The sequence below is a fragment of the Lissotriton vulgaris genome, chromosome 10 (genome assembly GCF_964263255.1).
Source record: "Lissotriton vulgaris chromosome 10, aLisVul1.2, whole genome shotgun sequence".
NCBI classification, from domain to species: domain Eukaryota; kingdom Metazoa; phylum Chordata; class Amphibia; order Caudata; family Salamandridae; genus Lissotriton; species Lissotriton vulgaris.
Genome location: NC_141698.1, coordinates 565,057,865 through 565,071,113, shown reverse-complemented (window position 1 = coordinate 565,071,113; position 13,249 = coordinate 565,057,865). Strand labels below are relative to the sequence as shown.

The following is a 13,249-nucleotide window of genomic DNA, read 5'->3' as shown; positions in this document are numbered from 1 at the left end:
GAGCCCAAAAAATCATTTTTAAAATAAATATGTCGGGATTCGCGCTGTTTTAAAAAACGAAGCACGGGCTCACGCACTTCGTGTTCTATAAGCCCCCAGGTGGGCCAGGTCCCGTGGGCTATTATCTAAATAGACACCTAATCACTCACCTATACAGTCAGTCATGCACTCACTGAGTCATACATACTGTCAATCATTCATCCACTGATTCAACAATACACCTTGCTATATATATTTAACACTCATAAACTTTTAAAAAACACTCACAGTCACTGGATGATGTCATCAGTGATGTCACTGACCATGTCATGAGTGATGTAAAATGGGAAGTCATAAGCAGTGCATTGCGGTGGCATGAGTTATAGTTAGCTCAGGTAAATATCGCGGCTAAATTTCTCTGGTTTTGTATGAGTGAAATGTCAAAAGAACAGATTTTCCTTAGTCCACTATACAATAAATTGTCATGCAATCATAAACCTAACCACTTTAGGCCAAAATACGTAAAAACACTTTATTATTATAACACTATGAAAGTCGAGCTCATTATACAATATATTTTTTAGGTCTCGCCCTGGAACAGGGACAGAGACTCTATAGCTGGCGGATGCCGGGGAATGAGGGACAAGAAACTGGCACGATTTTTAGCATTCGGATTTGGCTGCGCGAACGCGCACGTTCCGTCCTGCGCCGCCCTCCCAGCCTACTGCGCATGCGCCGCCCTCCCAGCCTACCGCGCATGCATGCATGCACACAGACACAGACACACACACACACACACACACACACGTCGCAGACAGACACTCGCTCACACACACACCCCCTCCCCCACAGTCACACACACGCACTCCAAGACACATACACACACGCACGCACACACATACACAGGCCGCCCCCCCCCCCCCCGCGCCTACATGCTCCTCTCCCTCCGCCCGCCCGCCGCTCAGCAACGCACTCACCGGCTTCCTCTCCTCAGCTGCAAGGCCCGGCAGCAGGACTCTTCTTCCCTCCTTCGGCACCGGGGCGCAGGGTAGGCTCCTGCCTGCTCCGGTGCTCCCTGCTCCCAACACGGCTCCAATCGCGGCTCTTCCGTGGGAGGCGGGGTAGGCTCCCGCCCTCCTACTTCCTGTTTCCGGGTGTCGCGCAGGCCTGCCTGACTTCCTGGTCGCAGGCCGGCAGAGTAACGAGGATGTTTTGCGGTATGTATTTATTTATTTAATTATGCATTTTTATATAGCGCAGACTTTACCCGAAGGCGGTATTTATTTATTTATGTATTTATGCATTTTTATATAGCGCGGACTTTACCCGAAGGCGGTATTTCTTTATTCATGTATTTATGCATTTTTATATAGCGCGGACTTTACCCGAAGGCGGTAATGCTTGCCTTAGCGTAATGGTGTTCCTTCTTAATTTATTGGTGGTGTCCCTGTTAGAATTATTCCCACTTTTAGTCTAGCAATGCTTGGCATGATGTTGGCATCTTTGGCATTATTGAGCCCATCCCTGGTATAATGGGACCACAACGTATTGTGGGCATTCTTGACACAATTGTGCTTCTCTTCACCAGCGGTGATGGTCATCCCTGGCATGCGATGGGTGTTCATGGAATTGGATGTTGATATGTAGACATGTAAAGCCAGACTCTGTCCATGGGGCAGTAATATTCATGAGTACTTGATGACATGGAGATCAAAGATACAACTAAAACTGAAAAGCCATTATTTTGAGAGACTGTCATATTTGTTTTTGGGAATCAGAAATATTTATTAAAATGAAATGCTTGTAATAACAAGCCAATGCATGATTACCAGCTGTGATCGTGTTTTCAAAATGTTTGTAAAGTTGATATTAAAGTGATAATTCATGCTAATTTCTGTAGTCTTATTTACATCTTGTTTACAATTATACTATACTACTAATGTATGTTTACTAGCCATAACTGTACTGTTATATGTTACATTTTAATTACAGTGTTTGCCTTTTACAATCATTTTCTTACAAACTACCTCATAAAACAAAAATATTTATGGCTAAAATATTTTGCACTGTTTGCACAATATATTTGTGATGTTTACACTTACCTATTTGAAATTAAAATGTACAAATGGACATTTAGTCAATTACCATTAAAAAGTTTAACTTTTTTGCTAAGATATTCTTGTAATCTTTTATGCAAACAAATTTAAATACTGCATAAATAATTTTAACAACAAATACTTTATATGTAGCTTTTTATGTACATAAGAAAACTATAGCATAAAGCAAAAAACATTGCCATTTAAATAATAGCTCAAACTTAAATAATGCGAGACCTATTGCATTGCAAATGCTTGTTCATCATGAAATACATTATACAGATAAAAACATTAAAAAACTATTCCTAACAATGCAATATACAAATCAATATCCGTTAATAAAGTTCATACAAGTTCCTGATACCACAAATAATCAATTATAATCAATAGACACAAGACAACACAAAATGTAAGACCTAAACTAATTGTCAAATCACAAATGCACATCTGTTCTTTTTTTCTTTGACACATGTGTTAATACATTGCACACATCAGTATTTCACTATTCATGTGTCAATTTCCAGATTGTGCCTCAAACAAAGCGTCGACGCGTTTCGGTGGTTTCTTTCGTTTAATATTATCCACCTTTTTCAAGATTTTTAAGTTTTTTGTTGTCTTTAACACTTTCGAGATTGTTGTATCTCTTCTCCCTGGTTAATAACAACTGCGAGACCTTACTCTGGGGTACTTTCTTCTTATTTCTTTTATCTCTTTTTGAGATTAAGTCGTTTATCTTCTGACTATTTCCTGCTGGTGTTTGCTAACACTCTTATATGCGATATCCAACTGTTTTTGTTATTATTACTATCTTCTAAGATTCTTTGGGCTTGCGGGTCTACCGCCAAAAAACTCGTGGCTGCTTGCTCCAGGTGTGTGCCTGATTCTGGGTTAAAAAGAAACTCTTTACTTTGGTTCTTGATCGCGGTAGCCTGGTCCTCAGTTGGAGGTTTATATTCCGTTTCACGCTGCTTGAAATCAGCGTATGTGCTTTTTATCCATTTCCTCGGGTTGGTATCAGATCCTCCAACACACGAGGATACGGATACGCAGTTGTTAAGAGCAGTTTTAACGATGGACCTTCCAATTTTTTAGACATTGTGCAGAATGCAAATAGTAAAGCAGCTGCTCTTTGTGTCAAATTGTTTTTCTGCTCTTTTAAGGCAAGCTTGTCATCAATATAATAACCCAGGTATTTATTACAGGATACTCTTTCCAGATGATTTCCTTCAAACCTGATATTATATTGTACAGATCGTCGATTAGTAATTAACATTGTTTTCGTTTTTGAAGAATTAAGAGCAAGATTATTTATAGCCAGAACATTTGAAGTTACTGTCAACAAACTGGACAATCAAATTTTTGTTAGACTCCGAAGCACAATATCGTCTGCATATGCCAGGTGAGTAAGTTGTAATTTGCCTAACTTTGGTGAGTGAGCATTGCAATTATCTAGTTTGCCGGAGAGATCAGAAATAAATAAGTTAAATAAATGAGGAGCAAGGACGCAACCCTGTTTTAGACCAATTGTAGTATTCACCTTTCTCAATAAACGGGATCTGTCCCCAAGTTTTACTTGCGTCCATGTGTCCGAGTAAAATAACAACAGGCCCATTATTATGTATGTATGTATGTATAGGCATTTATATAGCGCACTACTTACCCGGAGGGTCCCAAGGCGCTTCGACCGCTGTGAAACCCTTCCTGGCTTCCCTGAGAGATGGTCCCTTAATGGGTATCTCCAGGGTGAGACCAGGCATCCCCGGCGGTCTGGTGGGGCCGTTAGTGAAGATGAGGCAAGCTAATGCCCAGAGTTGCCGAGTGTGATCGCTGATCAGAGTGGGCACCGAGGCGAGAGAATTATCGAGTCCGCTGACCCTGGTCCAGAAACCTGCTGCGCCGGGATTCAAACCCTGGTCCCGGGCCGTCCTCTGCTCTCGGGTCTGCCGCCTCTAACCAGTGAGCCACACTACTTCACTATATATACTTCAATATATATATTATACTCTCAGGTATCCCCCATGCTTTTAGCTTTGCTCACAACAGGTTCCGGTCCACACTGTCAAAGGCTGCTTGCAGGTCTATAAAGCAAAGGTGCAGGTCCCGTATTGTACGCTGGCATTTTTCAGCTATCATTGTAACGGATAAAATGTTTGAGATTGTTCCGATTCCTTCTCTAAACCCAGTTTGGTTTATAGGGATTAGTTCTCTTTCTCCAGACCAATTTACCAGATCTTTTAGTACTAGCGATGCGAAGTATTTAGCTTTCACATACTGTAGTGCAATTAAGCGGTAATTGAGTGGATTGGATCTGTCTCCCGCCTTTGGATATGGGCATAATTATGGAACCTTGCTAGCTAGCCAGAACTTGGTTGTTGATCTTCACGTCAGCAAACAGTTTCTCAAGTTGAAGGCTCCAAAAGTCGGATGCGTATTTATAAGTGCCTTGCAGAATACCATTTGGTCCCGGTGCCCCATTACTTTTGCCCTTTTTAATTACTTTTATTATCTCGCTTGCGGAATAAGTACCATATTTTGCATCAGGTAAAGATATGTTAGTTGAAACCATTATTGAAAGTTGTCTGCAGCATTCTTCCTCAATTATTATATTGTTAGAATTTTTCAAAATAAGCTGTTTCCCTGGAAGTTTTGATGCATTTTCTTTGAATTTTGATGACAGAAAGGTAGCCCATTCTGATTCCTGCACGTTGGAGATGAGAATATTTCGGGCCCTGTAATTGATTTATTATTTTCCAGAATTTGTTTGAATTTGGGTCCTTGCTACTGAAAAGCAGTTTAGACCAAAAACTCTCATTTTTCCGTTTGTTAAATTCCCAGAACTCCTTTTTGCATGGTTTTCTTTGTAGTAGAAATAATTCCCATTGATGTCCATCTTAATCTTGCAACTGCAGCTTCTTTTGGATTTTATGCAAGTCCCTTCTTAAGTCTAGCAACTTTTTTGGCAATTTACTATTAGGACCAATTTTCTTGGCCTTTGTGTCTGATAATTTCATTTTAGTCTTTAATTTCTCCAGGAAAAGGGACCATGCTTGTATCTTATTCATCGGAGCGTTCCCTAATTCATCCAACGTATTCTCTATTATCGAGAACCACTCGATTTTATTTGAGTTTGACCAATTTATTCGTTTTTGATTAAGTGTCCCTAATTGGCCCTCTAGTATATAGGATGGCTAAAATCTATCCATAAAAAATTTGCTTTAATATGCTGCATCCCGTGGTCGCTCAAGGTAGTATTTTCGATATGAAAACTCACTAGTAAGGAGATTAATGAGAGATTCACTATGGTAAAGTCCAATGTTGATTGGGCATGCGGGCCGTAATACGTTTTTCTAGGTGGGAGATCTTCCTCAGTCCTACCATTAAGCACTCGCATGCCCAAATACTCTAGGTCTGTTGCCAGTTGAATACCATTTCGATCCTTACGAGTCCTTGCCCCTCCTTGGAACTGTTGGAGAACACACCAGTACATGTTGTCTGCTGATAATATTTCATCTTCCTCTGGAGAAAATATCAATTTGAATTGAAATCGCCTGTTACTATTATATTCCAAGATGGCTCAGTGCAGCGAAGGTCCGTTATTGTTTTGCATAATAAAGCGTTTTTTAACTTCTTAACTTGTTGTTTGGGTTGATATAATAATTAATCAGGATAGTCGTCCTGTTATTTATGGCTTTTTGATCTGAGAATTTAATTATTTGAGTACTTGAATCGGGAGATTTGAGCTGTTCGGAATTGATTTTTAAGGCTGCTGACACATAGACTGAGAGTCCACCTATGGCGCGGCCAAAGGTATTATTTTTTTCTGCAGCAACGGTAAAGTGAATGAAACCATCTAACGGAATGTCTCCCTGCATCCATGTTTCTTGCAGGGCGATTATATCGCAATTAGCCCATTCTTCTAAGGCTAATCCGTCCTCTAATAGTTTTTTGGCTCCTGCGATGTTCCATGATAAAAAGTGTAAACCATCATTTGCTGCAAACTTTGCTTTGTCTCTATTTGGTCAGATCTTCCGCTTCTCATTTAGAATGCCAGGCAGCCATTTCCACTGATCCGATGGTGAATGCGACTCCCCAACTCTATTCTCATACACTTCTTAGATAGAGGCGATATCACTTCTGCCTTTTGCATTATGTAAAACCGAGTAGACTGACTTTTGAGGAGCAGGTTTGTCCAATTTCCTGGTAAGTGATTGTCTGATGGCTTTTTTAGAGGAAACGGATAGCGAGGAATGCTGGGCAGTGATAGTTTTATGCCCCATGCAGGAAATGGGTCCGATCTCCCTAATATTAGTTGCACTACACCTGGGGAGTTCCAAGTAGTCAATGTTTGTTCATTTATTTCTTCCTTGTCCCCTCTTAGAAACTGATCTGTGGTTTTAATATCTCTTAAGTCCCCGATTTCAGTCATAAGTTTCATAATATTGCTCCTGTTCAAGGGGGGCGTGGCTTGGGCGCCGATGGCAATGGTCGCCTGAGAGCTCGGCTCCGGGACTAAGCCCGAGATTATCCTGAAAATCGGAGGCTGAGGGGCACCCCAGACCCCGCATTCGGTTGTGCGAGGCGACGACACCCTGCCGGGGGCCTTAGTGGAGTTTGGACGGGGGCTGCTCTGAAGAAATGCCGAAGTTTGCGGAGTTGCGGAGTGCGACCCAACATGGCGCCCGGATTCCTTTGTCCCCTTGATCGAAGCTACTGAGTTGAGGAGGACTCGCGGGTGTCGGCTGGCACCCGGCTTCACCATCCTCGGTTGTTTTGGGCATTGGACATTGACGGGCTCGGACTTTATACAACGGGTTCACACTCGATTAGACGACCGGGCGGGTGCCCACGCACTGGAGGGCACCGGGTGTGGGAGCCCTCGGCTACAGGCGGTGGTCCGCATCGCGACTCCGCAACCAGCTACGTCCTCCCGGCCAATCCAACTACATGGGAGGCGCGACACTCTGGCGCCACGGAACAACCGAGGGAGTTGGTGGCCCTCACCCGGGAGCTATAGTGGGTGAACGGGCCTGCCCGTCCAGGCGACGGTTGTCTCCGCCCCCTCATCGGTGCCCTCGGACGACGTGGCGGTGGTGTGAGCCGAAGCGGCGGAGTCCCTACAGGCTCTGGAGAAGGAGATCGCCCAGACCCGACGTGAGAACGAATTCCCGGGAAGGTCGTGATCGACTCCTGTACGCGGAGACGCATACTCCGGGACACCCACGGAGAGCCCCCGGCAGCATGGGGAAACCCAGAGGAGCCAAGGGATCCAACCAGACCACCTCGGACTCTGAAGCCCAGGACAAGGAAGAGCAAGGAGACCCCAAAAGACCTGATGGCGCTCCACTGCAGCAACAGTTCGACCGAATACTGGAGGCGATAGAGGCTACTCGGTCGGCCCTCCACCAGGACATTGCTCAGGTGGCGACAGGCCTGGGCCTCCTTAGGGCGGACCATGGTAAACTCTCAGACCGGGTCAAGGAGGTGGAGGGCACGGTGAAAACTTTGGAACCGGCGCAGAGAACCTTAGCTGCGACGATAAAGGATGCCATGTCCCGAATCGAGACCCTCGAACGGAGGGCGGAGGATGCGGAAGGCCGCAACAGAAGGAACAACATTCGAGTGGTGGGCCTGCCGGAAAAGATCGAGGATGGTGATATGGTGCGATACTTGGAGACCTGGCTCCGTGACACGGTGGTCCCGGAGGGGCTGTCCTCCTTCTACACTCTGGAACGGGCCCACAGAGTTCCAGCGCGACCCCTACAGCAGGGACGCACTCCAAGGCCGGTGGTGGCGCGGTTGCTACATTTTCGGGACAGAGACTTGATCCTAAACGCCGCCAGGCACAATGGCCCGTTCCAGGTTGCGAACAGTCAGGTGAACATCTTCCCTGACTATACCTACGAGACGCAGCGCAGGCGGTTCTCCTTCCTGGCGGTTAAGCGTGAACTCAGAAGTGAGGGTATCCAATATTCCCTCCTATTCCCTGCAAAGCTCCGCGTCATTGTCGACGACAAAACCCAGTTCTTCGACACCCCGGAGGAGGTCTGTGACTGGCTCGAACTGTATCGGACAGGGAAAGATGGTTTCGGCGCCTCGACCCAACGGGAGGATGAGCCGGAACAGAGGAGGCGATCCAAGAGAGTCAGAAATCGCCGCGGCCGCACGGGAGGGCCATCGACTGCGGAGACATCATCGGAGCGGAGGGGAGTGTTGGAGGTTCTGTCGGAACTATCGGGAGCAAGAGGTGAAACCCTCGAGGAGGAGGAAGAAAACCCGGGTGCCCAGGGGGCACCATCGGACTCGGAGGATTCAGTGGCAGACAGTACCCATACACCGGTGATCACACCGAAGTCGGTGGAGGACCTTTTAGACGGACAAGGGTAACGGGGTACGCTGCCTTGTTTTGGGTGGGGGCCCGGCAGGGGGGAGGCGGTTGCCGTTCTTATTGCTGACAACGGAGGAGGGAGGGTTGGGGGGCCTCTGCTCTTGCCCCAGGAGGTTTCGATACCGGGGGGGGCTTGCTATAGTCCTGGTAGCCTGGGCGACGAGGGCCCACTGCCTCCGCCCAGCCCGCACCTGGCCCATAAGGCCTTCCTACGGTGGCGACCGTAGGACTAGTGGGGGTTTTGGGGTTGATACACGCCGAGGTTTGGATGGGATCTAGATGGTGCAGTTTGGGTCCTGTTCTGGGGTGGTGGGGGGGGGGCCTTGTTGGTTTTTGGGTGGTTTGGTTTTGGTTGGGGAAAACGGCCGCCATCAGCGCTGGGAGGATTGATGCTTTTTTCTTTGGGGAGACCCAAACGGGAAGACTGTGCAAGAACACTCTGGGACAATGGCTGATGTTGCTAACTTGAAATGTGTTACTTGGAACGTGAGGGGGCTTCACACTATGTCCAGGCGTCACAAGGTCCATGCTTACTTAGTGCGTAGGGGAGTGCAAATGGCGCTGCTGCAGGAAACGCATCTGAACAAGGCGGAAGGGGCGGCGCTTCAGCGTAGGTGGCGAGGGCAGGTCTTCTCCACGGCGTACTCTGCTTATGCCAGGGGGGCGCTAATTTGGATTAGGGCAGGAGTCCCCTTTCAGGTCACGAGGACAGTGTTGGACCCAGAGGGGCGTTTCGTGGCCATCTCAGGCACTCTAGAAGGGAGGGATCTGAACGTTTGCTGTGTGTATGCTCCTAATGTTGACCAGACTGCCTTCCTTTCCGGGTTATCGGGCTCGCTGGCCCACTTTTTTGCCGGGCCCCTCCTGCTGGGGGGAGACTTTAACTCCGTAGTAGATGTGGACATGGACCGCTCGCATCCCCCGCTCCCCGATTCCCCAGTCCGGCGTACGGCCAAGGGTCGTCAGGATTGGCAGACCCGCTGGGGTTTGACGGACATTTGGAGGGCGCATCACCCCGCGACTAGAGATTATTCATACTTCTCGAGCCTCCATGAGCTACATGTCAGGCTAGATGGCTTTCTTGGTTCGCCCGAACTAGTTTCGGCAGCGGTCCGTTCGGAGTACCTATCGCGGACCATCTCGGACCATAACCCCCTCCTGCTGGACATTCGCTGGTTCCCCGGGACGCCGGCAGTACCCACCTGGAAGATGCGCCCCGAGATCCTCGAGGACAGTGTCTTCAAGGCGGACCTAGAGGAGAAAATCACGGATTATTTCGCGTCCAACGGCGGTTCCGCGAGTACTAGGGCGTTCGAATGGGACGCTTTTAAGGTGGTGGTGAGGGGCTACTGTATCTCTAAGAAGGTGGGCATGAGGCGTGTTATCCTGGCTGATTTAAATACAGCGGACCGGGCACTCCGCGAGCTTGAGGTTAGCCGTCCCGGGCACCCGGAATTGCAAACGCAAACGGTAGAGGCGAGGGAGAAGGTAGCGGTGGAGGTCGAGCGGCTCCGCTGTTTTGATTATAAGGCCTATACGGTCCGGTCTATTGCGGAGGGAGACAGGTCGAGTGCGTTGCTGGCGTGGTTGGCCAACCCCACGCGCCAATCCCAGACGACGACAAATATGCGTAGGGCAAATGGGACCGAGGTTTGCACCCAACCGGAGATTCTTAGTTGCTTCCGGCATTACTACGAAAGTTTGTACCGTAGTCGCTCCGCGCGTGACCCAGATCGGCTTGATAACTATCTTAGCCCACTGGAACTCCGCACAGTAGGACAGGAAGTGGCTGAAACCCTGGGATCCGATATCGACTTAGGGGAGATCCGCGGGGCCATCAAACGGATGGCGAGAAACAAGACCCCGGGCCTAGATGGCCTCCCAGTGGAGTTCTATGCAGCTTACGCTGACCTCTTGGCCCCTCGGTTACTAGTGGTCTACAGGGAGGCGAAGAGGTTGGGTCGTCTCCCTGGCTCGATGTGTGAGGCGTTGGTGGTTCCTCTCCTTAAACCGGGCCGGGATTCGTCCGACCCGGGGTCTTACCGTCCCCTATCCATGTTGACGGTGGACTACAAAATATTGAGCAGCATCTTGGCCTCGAGGCTGCTGGGACATATGAGTTCCCTAGTACATGAGAACCAGGCCGGTTTCATCCCACGGCGGAACACGACTATGAACATCCGACGGTTGTTCCGCTTGCTTGGGGAACCATTCGTGGAAGCCCCGTCCCCGGTGGTCTTGTCGGTAGACCTGGAGAAGGCTTTTGATAGCCTGGAATGGGACTACCTATGCACGGTATTACGGAGATTCGGCCTCGGGGAGGGATTTGTCAAATGGACTGCAGTCCTCTACGCTTCCGCTTCGGCCAGGGTTAGATCGGGTCCTTTGATTTCATCGCGATATCCGGTGGAACGTGGCACGCGGCAGGGATGCTCCTTATCCCCGCTTCTTTTTGCACTAGCGGTAGAGCCGCTGGCGATGCACCTCCGCTCGGGAGCCCACTACACGGGCTTATGGACGGCGGCGGGCCCGCATTATGTCTCGCTCTATGCGGACGACCTGTTGCTCTTCCTGGAGGATCCGGTCGACGCTTTGCGGGGAGCGGAACTAGCGCTAACGGAGTTCGGAGCAGTCTCGGGTCTCCAAGTGAACTGGTCTAAGACCTGCCTCTTCCCGATGCGCAGGGGCACCCCCGCTCCTACGCTAAGTAAGGAGATCAGATGGGAGCCCGACTGCTTTAAATACCTCGGGGTATTTGTATATCATGACCAACCCGACCTCCTAGATGGGAACATTGCCCGTTGCATGCGAGCGCTCCGAGGCTGCATGGACTTCTGGGCCACGCTGCCGCTCTCAGTGGCGGGACGTATTGCCCTGCTCAAAATGGTGGCGCTCCCCCGGCTATTGTATTACTTCCGAACCTTGCCGATCTGGGTCCCACCGGCCACGTTTCGTCGCCTGCGTTCTATGGTGGTCGGGTTCCTCTGGGGAACGGGCCGGCGGCGAGTGGCCCTCAACACCCTGATGAGGCCAAAGGACGAGGGGGGGCTTGCTGTGCCGGATTTCGAGAAGTACTATCTGGCGGCGCAGCTCCAGACCTACACCCAGGAGATAGCCAGGGAATTTAGAGGCCCGGAAGACGGAAGGGGGACGGGTATGGCCAGGCACATCCTCTCCTTTATCGCGCTGCGACAACGCTTGGTCCTACGGGACCTATCGATGGAGGAGCGGACTATCCGACTGTGCTGGAACCGGGCTCACGCTAGAGGCCACTTACGGAAGCCATATGCGCCTGAAATACCGTTGGGGATGCTGACGGCCCTCCCCCACGGAGGGGATTGGTCACGATTGGCGGACTGGGAGGACTCAGGTTTACAGCTCGTCGGGGACCTGTACGAGGACGGAGCGCTCTTGTCCTTTCAGGATCTCATTGACCGCTTTGGGATCTCCAGGGGCGACTTTCTGCTGCATTCGGCCATTGTGCGAGCGATCCAGGCGCACTGGCAGAACGGGCTAGAGGAACCCCAATTGTCTCAGGTATGCCAGTACGTGATGATGTCGGCGGGCACGGTGAAGGCGGTCACTTGCCTCTACGGCAGGTTGATTACCGAGGGGTTGGTTCCTCTCACCACATTGAAATCCCGCTGGGAAGAGGACATTGGTAGGGAGATCCCGGAGACGACCTGGGCCCAGCTGGTGAGGCGTGCCTGGAAGGGTACACGTAGCGCCCGTTTCCAACTGGTCCACTATTATGTTCTCCACAGAGCGTACCTGACCCCGGTAAAGATCAGGCGTTATTTTGCCACGGCTTCAGCGGAATGCCCTAGGTGCCCGGCTCAGGAGGCGGACCTTTTACACATGCTATGGGCCTGTCCAGGACTGACGTCTTACTGGCAGGAGGTAGCGGCGACCTTAGAGGAGGTGACGGGGAGGCACTTATCATTCGATGTGGCGGTAGGGCTCCTGCACTGGTTCCCCCATACCCCCCGGAATAAAATCTCCAGTAAATTCATTGACCTGGGGCTCCTACTTGCTAAGCGAGAGGTGACCAGGAACTGGAAGGCACGGGCTGGTCCGGCAGGCAGCAGATGGCACAGTGAGCTTTTGAAGTGGGCGGCGGGTGAGAGCGCGCTAAGATACCAGCTGGCTTGGAGGCAGGGTAACGAGAAGGCGCAGGAGGCCGCGTTAGAGTGGGAACCGCTGGTGCAGGCCCTCAGAGATTATTGTACCCCCAGCGACTCCGAATGTGATGAGGCAACTCGCCCCGAGTCCCGATAAACATTAGCATTGATAGCACTAGTACCTTCCCCGTGGGTCAAGCAATGGATCCTATGTTGATGAGCTCCCTGGCGCTGATGGTGGGGGGGGGGGGGGTTCCACAGTTAATGGGCTGCCTGAGGGGGGGGTTTACTTTGGGGGTTTTGGGTTTGTTTAGAAAAGGAGAAGACGGACAGTGTGTTATCCGGACCAGCTCCAGCATTCTACTGACCCCAGCTGCATTTGCCGCCCAACCCCAGGGATATGGGCTAATTGGCTGTGTACAAACGTTATGGAGGGGGGTCGGTGGGCTTTCTGTTGTATATGTCGTTCATAACACAATGCTGGTCGATACTGTATTGATTTACTGATTCCTGCAATAAAAATATATTTAAAAAAAAAAAAAAATTGCTCCTGTTCAAAATGTCATGACCACCCTGTGTCTTATACTCCGGTGACCAAATAATTTGGAGATAATGTTCTCCAAACTTTGGAGAGCCTATCCTTGTTTCGTTACCTTCCGCCCTATTTG

General features: G+C 49.6%; 1 protein-coding gene across 3 annotated transcripts in view; it reads left to right on the top strand.

Annotated features, from left to right (window-relative positions):
- The window catches only part of CIITA (class II major histocompatibility complex transactivator), a 451,080-nt gene that overhangs the window by 161,309 nt on the left and 276,522 nt on the right, over positions 1-13,249 (top strand). The window lies entirely within an intron of this gene.